This window comes from Leptonychotes weddellii, unplaced genomic scaffold, assembly GCF_054177405.1.
Source record: "Leptonychotes weddellii isolate Sample4059 unplaced genomic scaffold, ASM5417740v2 HiC_scaffold_1459, whole genome shotgun sequence".
In the NCBI taxonomy this organism is placed as follows: Eukaryota; Metazoa; Chordata; class Mammalia; order Carnivora; family Phocidae; genus Leptonychotes; species Leptonychotes weddellii.
In genome coordinates, this window is record NW_027726726.1 from 1 (window position 1) to 14,286 (window position 14,286).

The 14,286-nt window shown below is 45.0% G+C and overlaps 1 pseudogene; it reads left to right on the plus strand.

The window, feature by feature from the left end:
• Nucleotides 1-1,082: 1,082 nt before the first annotated feature.
• On the plus strand, nucleotides 1,083-8,937 carry LOC102734733 (myb/SANT-like DNA-binding domain-containing protein 4 pseudogene; annotated as a pseudogene).
• The last annotated feature ends 5,349 nt before the right edge of the window (nucleotides 8,938-14,286 follow it).

Here is a 14,286-nt window from a genome sequence, read left to right on the forward strand (position 1 = left end):
TCGCCGTCTCGCGGGCAGCCTTCGGGGACCGCTGGGTCGCCGTCTCGCGGGCAGCCTTCGGGGAACTCTGGGTCGCCGCCTCGCGGGCAGCCTTCGGGGAACTCTGGGTCGCCGCCTCCCGGGCAGTGTCGGGGAACTTCTGGGTTGCCGCCTCCCCGGCAGTGTCGGGGAACTTCTGGGTCGCCGCCTCCCGGGCAGTTTTCGGGGAGCTCTGGGTCGCCGTCTCCCGGTCAACGTCGGGGGACCGCTGGGTTGCGGCCTCTCGGGAAGCATCGGGGGACCGCTGGGTCGCTGCGTCCTGGGCAGGGACCTTCTCTGAGCCTGGAAGAACAGTGTGGAGACCTTACCTGTGTCCCCATACTCTTTCCACAAAAGGATTCATCCATATGGGCTGGGGGGTTGGGGTCCGGGATTTGAGGTCAATTTGGCCTTCTAGATCCCCTTGCAAGAAGAAATCTCTCTCCTGGACGGACTGAGAGGATGAAACCGCTGCTCGGTTTCATCCAGAAAGCATCAATCAGGATCCCTCCCAAGGAACCCTGGCCTGCCCGGGGTGCCCCTATTTATCTGGTTCCGTACTTTGTGCCCGGAGTTGGCGGTGATAGTCAGCCAAATTCATGATCATCTTGGATACATCTTTCTGGTAATAAGGCCGACCAAATATCAAGATCTCAGCCTCGCCCTCGGGGTCCCACCGATTAACGTGAAGCAGGGTCTGCGACACACACTCGACGTGTGGGATGTGCTCTCCTCCCCGGCCTGCGCAGGAGCAAAGAGGCTGTGAGGGGTGGGATTTGGGAGGAGAAGGCGGCGGGAGGAGGCAGCGCTGGATTGCGGCTAGGGCCACTGGAGAGGCTTGCCCTGGGGAGAGGAGAGGGAAAGACCGTATTGGGCACCCCTCTCGGACCCACTCACCGAAGATCGCTTCCACCAGCCACGCCTCGAGGTGAACTGCCTTCGGACTCTTCAGGTACTCGGAGTGGAACCAGTAGGGCTGCTTGGTGAGGTTACCGAGCACCGTGAACAGCGTCCCTTCTCGCTGCTCCAGCTGCACGAGCGTCGGAAACCGCCTGGGAGTGGCCATGCTGCAGCAGGACTTGCTGGTAGCGGCTGTGCGGCTGCCAACCCGAAGGCCGAGGTTGGGACCAGCTGCCGCAGTTGCGGCGGGGCCAGGGCCTCATTTCAAGGGCGTTTGGCAAGCCCCTCCCCATCCGCGCCCTTTTCATTGGATTCCAGCCCTCACCTCCCAAACTCCGCTGCTGGGGCTTCTTCCCGAGATCGCCCGAGTGCACTGAGTCGAGCACCTGGGCGCTCTAGGAGGGGCCATTGCTCGGGACCCGCCCTTTTCCCAGGCTCTGGGAGCCAGAGGCGGAGCGCCCGCGTGGGAGCTCTGGAAAGCTGGCCTCTGGGAGGTGCGGGCAGCCGCAGAGAGGTAGGGAACATCCAGCGTCAGGACAATACCTTTAAGAGAAGCGAACTAGTCTGTGCGGAGACACACGTGCTTTCCAGCGGTTCTAAGGGGACCAGCATTCCTGAGGGGTTGGAATGACTTTTTCGTGGAAAACCTAATGAAATATATGGAAAAAGTCAAAGCTTAAGGTATTCAAGGGCTAGCGGGGCACCTGAGTGGCTCAGTTGGTTAAGGTATTCAAGGGCTAAAGTAAGTCCCACTTCCTCCTGAACCCTGACCACTGAGTTACCTCCCCAGAGGCCATCACATTTCCAGCTTCTTCCTTAACCTGTCAGAGACAGCTGAGCACACCCAGCAGTATATGGTCTATATGGTTTGGGCGCCACAGGGGAATCCATTGAAACTTTTTTGAATCCATTGAAACTTTTTTTAATTCTCTAAGTAATACAATATTTCTGTGTCTTGGTTTTTTTTGTCCGGCTTAAAGCATTACCCATTGATTGCTACTCAGGAAGATAAAGCTGTATTGCTCTTGAATCAGTAGTTGGGGTGTCATGCTCAGACCCAGCAGTGAGAGATCCCCAGAACTCAGGCTCATCCTTGTATCCTCCATGGGAGTTCTGTAGGCCAAAGAAATGAGTGAGAAATTTGTAGGTGTGTGACAACATCAAAAGTCTTGAGAACTAAGCAGAATATGAATTGAGAGCAAAAAAAGGGCAAAATCCATTCAAAGGATCACAGGATGGAGTTATAAACTTCTGTGGGTAGGCAGAATGATTGAGTGTGTGTTATAACTGACACCCAGGGATCTGGGCTTCATAACTGTCCCCTCTGGAGGTTATGGACTCACTAACATAGCAACTGTAAATTGAATTTTAAGGTCCCATCAGTGTTGCCAACAAGAATCCAGTCCAGGAGGTATTTCCATGAAAATCTCTAGTCTGTAATCTCTTTGATGATATAGGATAATATATTGTTTCTTAGTTGGCATAAGAAAACACTTAGGGTTCTATGCATGTTATTGTCATTTATGTGTATGCGTGTGGAGTGCATGTGTAGAGATCTTTTACTAATTGAAGTTTTAGAGTTGGGTATAGAAATACTTGAGAATTAAAACCATAGTGTAAATAATTTTGTTTAAAAGGAATCTCTCATTTATGTAGAACTCACGGTTTTTACTATAGATATCTTTCCTACTTTGTTTCTGATTAGCTTGCAGGAAGCTGAGGATGAGGTAGCTGAATTCCAGGAAGGAAGGAGAAAATTAGAGGCAGAGTTGTGGGCACAATTAGTTCAGGCCGAACGAAGAAATAGAGACTTGCAAGCTGGTAAGGAGACCGAAACATAAAGTGGAAGCATGAAGACAATTGTGGCAGGAGATGCTGATGCCTAATGTGCTAGGTTTATTAAAATGAGAAATATATTTTTTCAGGTGGAACTTAAGAGCAGTAGTTCACAACAACAGAATAAGCTTCAAGTGAAATTTTGAAATAAAATGTGTTCTTTCATGGAACCAAGGGAAAGGTGGTTTAGAGTTTAGAAGTTCACTTAGAAACTTCATAGCTGTCAGTTTTCTAGCTATAATGTTCCTTTCATTTTCAAAGGCTGTCTGATTGTTTTGACAGATAGATTGCCTCTTCTACAGGACTTTAAAATTACATATATAACATACAGTTATTTCATTATTATTCATTGTCCCTTCAGTTTTGGAGTCTTGTTTGGGTTAAAAAATTAGCTTTAAAAAGGCGTTTTCAGGGCGCCTGGGTGGCTCAGTTGGTTAAGCGACTGCTTTCGGCTCAGGTCATGATCCTGGAGTCCCGGGATCGAGTCCCGCATCAGGCTCCCTGCTCAGCAGGGAGTCTACTTCTCCCTCTGACCCCCCCCCCCTCATGTGCTCTCTCTCTCATTCTCTCTCTCTCAAATAAATAAATAAAATCTTTAAAAAAAAATAAATAGAAAGGCGTTTTCAGTAGTAAAAAGATTAACCCTTTTCATTGCTCTTTACTACCTGCCTTAGACAAATGCTTGGGAGTGTTTCTGTGTCTGGAGAGTGAATGGGTTTGGGGAAGGTAGTGAGAGACTTCAGGTAAGGGGTAAGGAATTTGGACTCTTGGTGGTAGTTTACACTGGCCTTACCCTGGGCTGCATTCAGCCTGAGAACCCAGAGGTTCTCTCACCAAGTTCATGGTATTTGAGGCAATGGTTTCATTATTTTACTTCTCTTCAGAGAGAGACTTCCTTTCATTTTGATAGAGCAAATCTATTGTTTTCTGAGGAAGAATGAATATTTTGAGGCCTTGCATGTTGGAAAATATTTTTTCTTTTTTTTAAAGATTTTATTTATTTATTTGACAGAGAGAGACACAGAGAGAGAGGGAACACAAGCAGGGGGAGTGGGAGAGGGAGAAGCAGGCTTCCTGCAGAGCAGGGAGCCCATGCGGGGCTCGATCCCAGGACCCTGGGACCATGACCTGAGCCAAAGGCAGACACCCAACGACTGAGCCACCCAGGCGCCCCTGGTCTTAGAATTCTTGATTGAAATAATTTTTCCCTCAAAATTTCATGCTTCACTTAATTGTCTGCTAGCTTCCAGTGATGCTTTTGAGAAGTTTAGGCCATTCTGATCTTAATCTTTGGGAGATATTCTTCAATTATTTTATTAAACCTTTTTTTCCTTGTGTTTCCTCTTACCTCTTTCTAGAACACCTATTATTTAAAAGTTGGCCTTCTGGGGCGCCTGGGTGGCTCAGTTGGTTAAGCGACTGCCTTCGGCTCAGGTCATGATCCTGGAGTCCTGGGATCGAGTCCCGCATCGGGCTCCCTGCTCAGCAGGGGGTCTGCTTCTCCCTCTGACCCTCTTCCCTCTCGTGCTCTCTGTCTCTCATTCTCTCTCTCAAATAAATAAATAAAGTCTTTAAAAAAAAAAAAGTTGGCCTTCTGGACTGCTATTCTTTTTCTTTTCTTTTTCATCTGCCCTATGTTGTTTTTGTTTGTCTAGTAAAAAACTAATTGGAAGCTCTGAGCATGTATGTTTGTCTACATCCAACATTCATTGAGGGAGATATGAGTAGAACTTTTTCTTGAGAACCCTAGTGCAGTCTCATCCGCTTCCCCCCACCCCCCACAGGCCAACATCTTCATGATCATTAACATGGCAGGCCCTCACAGCCAGTTCCTGGCACAGAGTGGGACAAGGGAGGGAATGGCTCCCACAGGTAGTGAAGTGAAGGGAGAGAGGGGCAGCCTGGATACCTCCCACCCCAGTCCTTGAGCTTGCACCACAAAGGGCCAAATTGGCCCGGCTAGGTTTTTGTGATAGACCCCAGATTCTGGGCAACTGCCCTGGATCCTACCCTCTACCCCGCATTAGGTGATTACTGTACACGTGGGAGGGAAAGGGTGTGCCTTTCTCCTTTCCTTCTAGGTGCTACAGTAGGCCCTGAAGAAGAGGTGCTGCCAGAGCTCACTCTAACCCCAACCACATCCCCAAGTCTATATTGGCCCCGTAGTTGGAGTTGAGCAGATCACAGACCAGGAGCAGGATCCCAAAGTCTTAGGTGGCCCCTGAGGTGGGGACACGGCTGGACTCATTTGGACCTAGCTTGCCTCATCTTAATGCTTCTGCCGCCAAGAGTGTGGCCAGTGACTTTTCTTTCTGCCCCTCCATTTCTTTTCTTTTTTTTTTTTTAAGTTTTGTTGTTGTTGTTGTTTTTGTTGTTTTTTAAAGATTTTATTTATTTATTTGTAAGAGAGAGAGAAAGAGCACAAGCAGGGAGAGCGGCAGGCAGAGGGAGAAGCAGGCTCCCCGCTGAGCAAGGAGCCTGATGCGGGACTCGATCCCAGGACCCTGGGATCATGACCTAAGCCAAAGGTAGACGCCCAACCAACTGAGCCAACCAGGCATCCCAGTCCACCCCTCCATTTCTTTTCTCCAGCCTTTAGGCTCTATTATTTTTATTCTAATAGATTAGTTTCCCTTATTGTTTGAGATTGGAAGAAAACACTTCTTCGTTAAGTTTGTACTGCACGGGCAGGATGCGGGTTTTTTCCCCATTCTTAACAGAGGGCCAGCCTAGAGGGGGTGGAGACATCACAAAATCCAGCAGGTTTCCCTAGGAAAGAAGGAATTCTGTCACTTCAGCTCCTGTCCTAGCCTTTCAGCCATTTGTAACATGTACAATTCAGTGGCATTAAATGTATTCACAATGTTCTGGAATTATCACCACTCAAAACTTTATCATCCCTGCCAGCCTGCCCTACAAATTTCAGACGGGCCAGCTACACAATCCCATAAGCCGGTTCCTTGAAATAAATCTCTTTGTGTGTGTGTGTCTGGTTCTGTTTCTTTGGTGAACCTTGATTGATAAACTCCTTGAGGACTTGATGACTTTCTTTTGTTCTCTAACTATATCCTCATGCTTACCCCATCCTAATACTTGTGACACCATATTACAATTGCTTCTTTTGTTTTTCTTCTCCTTTTGGGGACGGAGATTGTCTTTCAGGAGTGTACCCAGCATCTTTCAAAATGTCTGTCATACTGTAGGCACTTACTCTTTGATGAGTGAATGAATAGTTTTAATTTCTTCTATATGGTTGGTGGTTTTTAGGCTGGAAGTGAGGACTTGGGCATGAGGGAAATTTAGGGAGAGCTAGGACTTTAGTCCTTACCAAGTATCCAGTTCTGTCAAAGGCTTGACTTCTCCTGAGAGAGGGATAGACAGACAGACACACACAGAAGGAATGTGTGTGTGTGTGTGTCTTTTATGTGAGTCTGTGGAAACTAGAGGATGATAATGAAGTTCCTGTGCAATTACCAGTGGTGGTTCTAGAGAAGAAACTGCAATGACTAGGCATTTCCAGATGATACCTGGTATAGTGGAAAGAAGCAGAAAGTTCTAAGTGAGATAAACTTAAGCCTTCAAGTTTAAAAACACATTATAAAGCAATAGTTCTTTCTACAGTGGCCTCATATTTAGAATGCCAGAACCTTGAATTGTGTGGTGACTTTAGTGAAAAAAGAAAAAAAAAAACAACCAACTAGAAATTGCCAGCTATGGGAAAGAGCAGAGAACTTATAAAAAGTTCAATTATATGCAAAAATGTACCCGTAAGTGATTAAGTAGATAGCATTAAACAGTAAGTTAGAAAATATTTAATAAATGGAACTAGGTGGTGACTAATGATGAAAAATAACATTTACATTGGTTTACATCTTAAAACATAAGCGAAACATTCTTGATCAATTCAAATAAATACAAGAAGAATGATCAAACTTATACAGCCTTTACTGAGTCCCTGCTCTTGTGGACAGTTGGGGAAAGGTGATGGAAATGGGATGTCAAAGTCAGGTGTAGGGGTGCCTGGGTGGCTCAGTCGTTAAGCGTCTGCCTTCGGCTCAGGTCATGATCCCAGGGTCCTGGGATCGAGCCCCGCATTGGGCTCCCTGCTTCACGGGAAGCCTGCTTCTCCCTCTCCCACTCCCCCTGCTTGTGTTCCCTTTCTCGCTGTGTCTCTCTCTGTCAAAGAAATAAATAAAAAATATTTATAAAAAAAAAAGTCAGGGCGCCTGGGTGGCTCAGTTGGTTAAGCGACTGCCTTCGGCTCAGGTCATGATCCATCGAGTCCTGCATCAGGCTCCCTGCTCAGCAGGGACTCTGCTTCTCCCTCTGACCCTCCCCCATCTCATGCTCTCTTTCTCTGTCTCATTCTCTCTCTCAAATAAATAAATAAAATCTTTAAAAAAAAAAAAGTCAGGTGTATACCCTCAGGAGTACACAGTAGGTGCTATAAAGGTGACTAAAGGATAAAAGGTAATTTCAGTTGGTTAAATAACTTACCCAAACTTGATTTTCAGGAATTATGTTCTTTTCTTGAGGTTTTTTTTTTTTTCCGTTTCTTGAGTATTTCTGACCCCCCTTAGAGGCAGTCTGGCAGAGGTGCGACGGGGTTGCAGGAACTTCATTCTCAAGTATTAGTCCTTGAAAAAAATTGCCCCCGTATAATATGCCGTTGGTGCTATATCATCTTTACAAGGGTTACTCACAGTGTTGTGTATTGAACATACGACCTTTGGAGCAAGTGGGCTACCATCTCCCAGATCCTCATAGAGGCAGAGCAAATATCAGAGGAAGGAAAAAGCCAAGTTTTCACTTCAGTAATTCCTTGAAGTGTGCTGCAACATAGGAATGATCCAACCTGCCTGTGTTACTAGATGAGTGGAAAACTCTGATTTATTTTTTATTTTTTTAAAAAGATGTTATTTGTCAGAGAGAGAGCATAAGTAGGGGGAGCGGTAGGCAGAGGGAGAAACAGGCTCCCGCTGAGCAAGGAGCCTGTTTCAGGACTCGATCCCAGGACCCTGGGATCATGACCTGAGCTGACGGCAGACACTTAACTGACTGAGCCACCCAGGCATCCAAAAACTCTGATATAAACAAAGTCCCAACAAGGGATTGCCTTTGATTCTTGCTCTTTGTAGCATTTCTCACTTTTCACCTCTTTCCTTACTGTAAAAACTCTGCATTTAAGTTAGGAAAACGAAGCAGTTGAAAAAGAAAAGGAAAAGCAATTTTGATGTTCAAGAAACTCAGACCCTTTTGCAAGAAATTGCAAAAAGAAAAGAAGTAATTTTTTCCAAGCAGCTCAATATAAGAATTAACATGATGAAGAGGCTGGCTTGAGAGGAGATTGCGCAGGGTTTCAATGCCATAGGAGAAGGAGAACAGAGGACAGGGAAGGAAGTGAAAATACGGTACCTTGACCTTGACTGGCAGGCACCTATGAAGAGGAAGAGGATGAAGCGAACAAGAACATTAAGCTGGCTGGTTCAGGATGTCTCCTTCCCACATCTGATTTAGATGACTCTCTCACTGAAGAGATAGATGAAAAGATTGGATTCTGAAATGATACAAACTTTGATTGGTAAAATGTGGCAGATTTTAGGGATGCAGGTGGATCCTTAACTGAGGTTAAGGTGCAAGAGGAAGAGAGAGATCCCCAGAGCCCCGATTTTGAGATTGAGGAGGAAGAAGTGTTATCATCAGTCATACCAGATTCCAGGAGGGAAAATGAACTTCCTGATTTCCCCCACATCGATGACTTTTTTACTCTGAACCATTTAGGTCTGCATATGATGACCCCCATTTACTGGTAAACATAGAGAAACAGAAACTGGAGTTGGAAAAACGACGACTGGATATTGAGGCTGAAAGGTTGCAGGTAGAAAAGGAACACCTAGAGATCGACAAGGAGTGGCCACAGAATGAAAGAGAGAAGTTGAGGCTACAGATTGTCAACTCTGACAACCCCTCTTTGGAAAATGAACTTGGCCAAGGACAAAAGTCCATACTTCAACCACAGGACATAGAAACAGAGAATTAAAGCTTGAGAGAGAACGTTTACAACTGGAAAAAGATAGGTTACAGTTCTTGAAGTTTGAATCAGAGAAGCTGCAGATTAAAAAAGAACACTTACAAGTAGAGAAAAAGAGACTGCAAATTCAGAAGGAAGGACACTTGCAGTGATTTATTTTGGTCTCCATTTAGCAAATGTTTGTAAACCATAGGTTTTTCTCTATATTGGGTAATATAAAAATGGTTGCAAGATTAGCTATGTTTTTTTTTCCTGTTTAATGTCAGTGTTTTCAATAGGAAAAAGATAGCTATGTGTGGGTAACTGTATACTTAAATAGTACATTACATAAAAACTATGTGCCCTAGCATAAATAGTATAGCAAAAACTAATGTGCTGTACTCTTTGAATTAGTAAAATTGCACAGAATCTTGTATAATCTGTGCACTCAGTTTACAATTATGTCTATGTAAAATTCTAGCTTGGCGGTTCTTTTTTTTTTTTTTTTAAAGATTTTATTTATTTACTTGACAGAGAGAGACACAGAGAGAGAGGGAACACAAGCAGGGGGAGTGGGAGAGGGAGAAGCAGGCTTCCCGCTGAGCGGGGAGCCCGATGTGGGGCTCTATCCCAGGACCCTGGGACCATGACCTGAGCCGAAGGCAGACGCTTAACGACTGAGCCACCCAGGCGCCCCTAGCTTGGCGGTTCTTGATGGTGGGGGGAGGGGTAATTCTGACCCCCAAAAGACATTTGGCAACATCTGGAGACATTTTTGGTTCAAAACGGGGGAGTGGAAAAGGTTGCTTCTGGTATGTAGTGGGTAGAGGCCAGAGATGCCTACCTATATCCTACCATGCACAGGACAGCCCTCCACAAAAAAGAATTATCCAACACAAAATGTCAATTTTGGGGGCGCCTGGGTGGCTCAGTTGGTTAAGCGACTGCCTTCGGCTCAGGGCATGATCCTGGAGTCCCGGGATCGAGTCCCGCATCGGGCTCCCTGCTCGGCGGGGAGTCTGCTTCTCCCTCTGACCCTCCTCCCTCTCGTGCTCTCTGTCTCTCATTTTCTCTCTCTCAAATAAATAAATAAAATCTTTAAAAAAAAATGTCAATTTTGCTGAGGTTGAGAAACGCTTTCCTAGCGTGTGTACCCCTATAGCTTAGGTTTATAGTTTCAGAATATTAAAGCCTCAGATATTTAAGATATTAAGGTAGTTACATAAATGGCCAAAAACTTTAACCATGTAACATTACTGTGTAGTATATTGAACACAGGAAGTGATGAAGATTATAGGTATTTTATTGCCATATTTCCATCTATAAATAACCTGAGATTGAGAAAATAATACAGGGAACATCAGAGATCGTCTAAAATGGGTGACTTTGAAAAGCAGTTCATTCATCTAGTTATTGATGTTTTAGAAGCAACACATACTTTTAAAGTTTTAGTTCCCTTTTTTCTTTGACTTCATCGTCTTAGTTTAGATAGAAAAATTGTCACTTCAACCATGTACTGAAATCTTAATATAAGTGAATGGTTGAAGCTAGTAAAAATGGTACCAATATAAAAATGGTACTAGTAGTCCATGAGCTTGAAATCAGAGAGTTATTTTTTATTTTTAAAAAATATTTTATTTTTATATTTGAGAGAGAGAGAGACAGATATAACAAGAGAGAGCAAGAGTGGGGAGGAGAGGGAGAAGCAGGATCCTCACCGAGCAGGGAACCCGACATGGGGCTCTATCCCAGGCCCCCGGGATCATGACCTGAGCCACTTAACCAGCTGAGCCACCCAGGTGCCCTTAGTGGTTATTTTTAAAATAAATATTAATAGCTATGTGGGAGTCAGAATGGGGGCTGGGGGAGGATGCCCTCTGTATAAGATAATGATGATGATGATGATGATGATGATAATGATGAAATAATGATAGTAGCTGATGAATGAGTTAGGGAAGCACTTATCACACACTGTCTGATTTAATCTGTAGAACAATTTCGAGAGTAGCATTATTTTCCTGAATCTGAGGCTCAGAGAAGTAACACAGTAAGTGAAAGCCTGATCTCATATCATGGTGTATTTTGTCTTTGCCCCTCTCTGAGGAACGGAGTTTGTATCTTCGGTCCCTTTGGTATTTATTCTGAGAGCAAGGGCTTGCTTAACCGGGTGATTTGCCTTCAGTCTCCTGAAGGTGCTTTTTCCACAATCCCGGTGATTCTGATGCACAGTAAAGTTGAGAATCACTGCAAGGGATCACTTTGAATTTTCTGATTTCTAGGGCTGATAATGTAGCTTTAATACAATTCTTCTGTTGACAGATACTACTTGGATTCTGCATTTGTTCCTTGTTAATTTAAGAATGTCTTGAAACCATATGTGATATTTGAGTATGGACATATGAGAAAAAAATATATTTCTGCTTCATTACCTTGACTTTAAAATAGTGTTATTTTTCCATAACCAAAATAAATGCTACCGTAGAAATAAAATTTCCCTATACTAACAAAAAAACAACAACAAAAAAGAGTATTTCTAATTGCATCTTTAGTTCTATTTTAGGTCTTTCTATTCCTGCTTTGTATCTCCTCTTATGGTCGAGATTCAAAAACACCAAAGTCCACTCTAAAGAAAGCTTTTCTTCATCACCCACACATCCCACTTGAAATAATACAAGTAGTAATTGTCAATAGGGATGCATCTGGCTCCAGTGTCCATATAGTATGTTATAGGTCTGAAAAGTAAATCATCAAAATTAATTATTTTTAAGGTAAAAGGAGACACCAGCTGCTCTGGAATGCTACTACCAGGAAAACTCTGATTTCAGCTTTTTGGAAGATATCTGTCACCTTCCCATCCCCTGCATCACTCCCATCCCACCTTCTTTAGTCAAGAAAGTATTTACTTTTATAGCTAGTGACAAGTGTTGGGGGGTAGGGAGTGTTTAGATGATGGAAAAGCCTAGCCTAATAACACACTCAGATGATTTAAAAGTTTTCAGCCAAAATTAAACCTGAGTGGATTAAAATATCCAATTATTTGCTACTTAATAGAGACACTCAATGCAAAAGGACATAATCATTCTCTAAGAAAAGAAAAGCAAATGAATTAAGACAATAAGAAAGAAACAAACTTGGAGTGACAGTGTTTAAATAATATCTAGTAGACTTTAATGTGAATGGCATTAAGCAGGAAAAGATCTTTATGTGAGAACATAATATAAATCATTTTGTACCACAATGTTCTCTTTAAGTCTCTTAAATATCCAGCTTTCATTACCAACAGAACACAATGGTGTATGGCAGCTAGAAAGGGGTCCCAAGATGGCAACTGAAATTCAGACAGATTTTGAAATTTTTAAATTCTGATTTCATTTTTAAAATTAAACTTTTTTATTTTGGGATAATTGTAGATTCATATACAGTTGTAGATTTTTTTTTTTTTTTTTTTTAAAGTAGGCTCCACACTCATGGAACCCAATGCAGGGCTTGTGCTGACAACCCTGAGATCATGACCTGAGCTGAAATCAAGAGGTGGATGCTCAACTGACTGAGCCACCCAGTGCCCCAAGAATCCACAGTTCTTTGACTGAATGTGAAGAAGTCTGCCCTAAGAGATAGTCATAATAGTCAGCTGATGGGATTGGAGGTTATCAGAACATGGTCTTGGGAAAAGGCAGCTTTATTTCCACATCTGTGAAGCTATAAAACATTGAAATCACACTCTCATCGTCTGAATCTAGTGCATCACTTCAAGCAATGTTTTGTTTTTTTTTTTAATGTTTTATTTATTTATTCATGAAAGTCAGAGAGAGAGAGAGAGAGAGGCAGAGGCAGAGGGAGAAGCAGGCTCCCCGCCTAGCAGGGAGCCCAATGCGGGACTCGATCCCAGAACCCTGGGATCATGACCTGAGCCGAAGGCAGACGCTTAACCATCTGAGCCACCCAGGCGCCCCTAAGCAATATGTTTTTTAAATGAATAAAACTGTTTAGGGCGCCTGGGTGGCTCAGTTGGTTAAGCGACTGCCTTCAGCTCAGGTCATGATCCTGGAGTCCCTGGATCGAGTCCCGCGTCGGGCTCCCTGCTCAACAGGGAGTCTGCTTCTCCCCCTCCCTCTCCCCCCTCTTGTGCTCTCTCTCTCTCAAATAAATAAATAAAATCTTTAAAAAAAAAAAAACTGTTTAGAAGCAGAAACCTGGCCTATACAGGGGTGCCTGGGTAGCTCAATCAGTTAAGTGGCTGACTCTATTTCCGCTCAGGGGACGATCTCAGGGTCCTGGGGTGAGACCAGCATCAGGCTCCATGCTCCTCAGGGAGTCAGCTCGAGGATTCTCTTTCTCCCTCTGCCCCTACCCATGCTCGCTGGCTGTCTCTCAAATAAATAAATAAATCTTTAAAAAAAAGTCTGGCCTATACAGTTTGGGCCCAAGTGTCCAGGTGGGGCACTCATGAGTTCTGAAATCGGAAGAGACTGAAAAGTTCCAGACTTTGGGGCTTCAAGGAGGGCGAACAGTAAGGGCACTTTAGTGACCCCATCACGTGCCTTGCAGATAAGGAATTTCTGAATTTCCTTTTCTCCTTCGTTAAATGGCAGGAATTACTCCCGAGTTCCCGGAGGTTGTAGGGGTCTCCGTGAAGGGGTTTAGCTCCCTTAGGCCCAAGGGAAGTGAGACCCTCGTTTGGAATGTGGGAGGCAGGAACTTGATTTGGCAGCTCCCCGGTGGGCCTCACACCCTCAAGGCTTGGATTTTCGTCTTTCCGGGGTTCAGGCCCAATCACTTGTTCCCAGGGGAAGAGTTGACGTTGCCCTCGCCCCATGCACTCCCAAGGCCAAGAGATTCCGGTGTGGAAGAAACGAGTCAATACAGGTGGAAACCCTTATAAACTCGTAAATGGCTGGGCCCACCGGTACTGGGGAGAGGGTAAGGTGACGGAGATGGTCACGTGCAAGACCAAAGCGCAGGCGGGCTAGCGGAGCGTTCTGAGTGGGAGACCGGACCGCCAGGCAGGGGGCGGGGCTTGTTGTGGGCGGGGCCCTCCCCGGTGCTCACGTCCCGGCGCGGTGGCCCGGACGACTCAGGCCTAGCTTAGGTTGGAGCGTGGTTAGTTTTGAGGCAGTCCAGATGGGGACGCTACCAGAACGAAAAGATATTCCACCGTGGGTGAAAGCTCCCGAAGACTTGAAAGATCCCGAGGTGTTGCAGGTCCAGACGCAGCTCTTGGAAGCTATGTTTGGTGAGTGAGCCCAATCCTGACCTGGGTGCCCTGGCTCGGGCGTCTTGGTCTCTCTCCGTGGGCCTAAGTGCTCATATTCTTCCCCAAACAGGCCCAGCTGGATCTCGAATCCCGTACATCGAGCAAGTGAGCAAAGTCATGCTCGAGCTAAAGGTTCTGGAATCCTCGGAGCTCACGGAGATCGTGGTTTATGGCTCTTACTTGTATAAGCTCAGGGCCAAGTGGATGCTCCAGTCCATGGCCGAATGGCACCGCCAGCGACAGGAACGAGGTGAGAGGCTTGGGGACG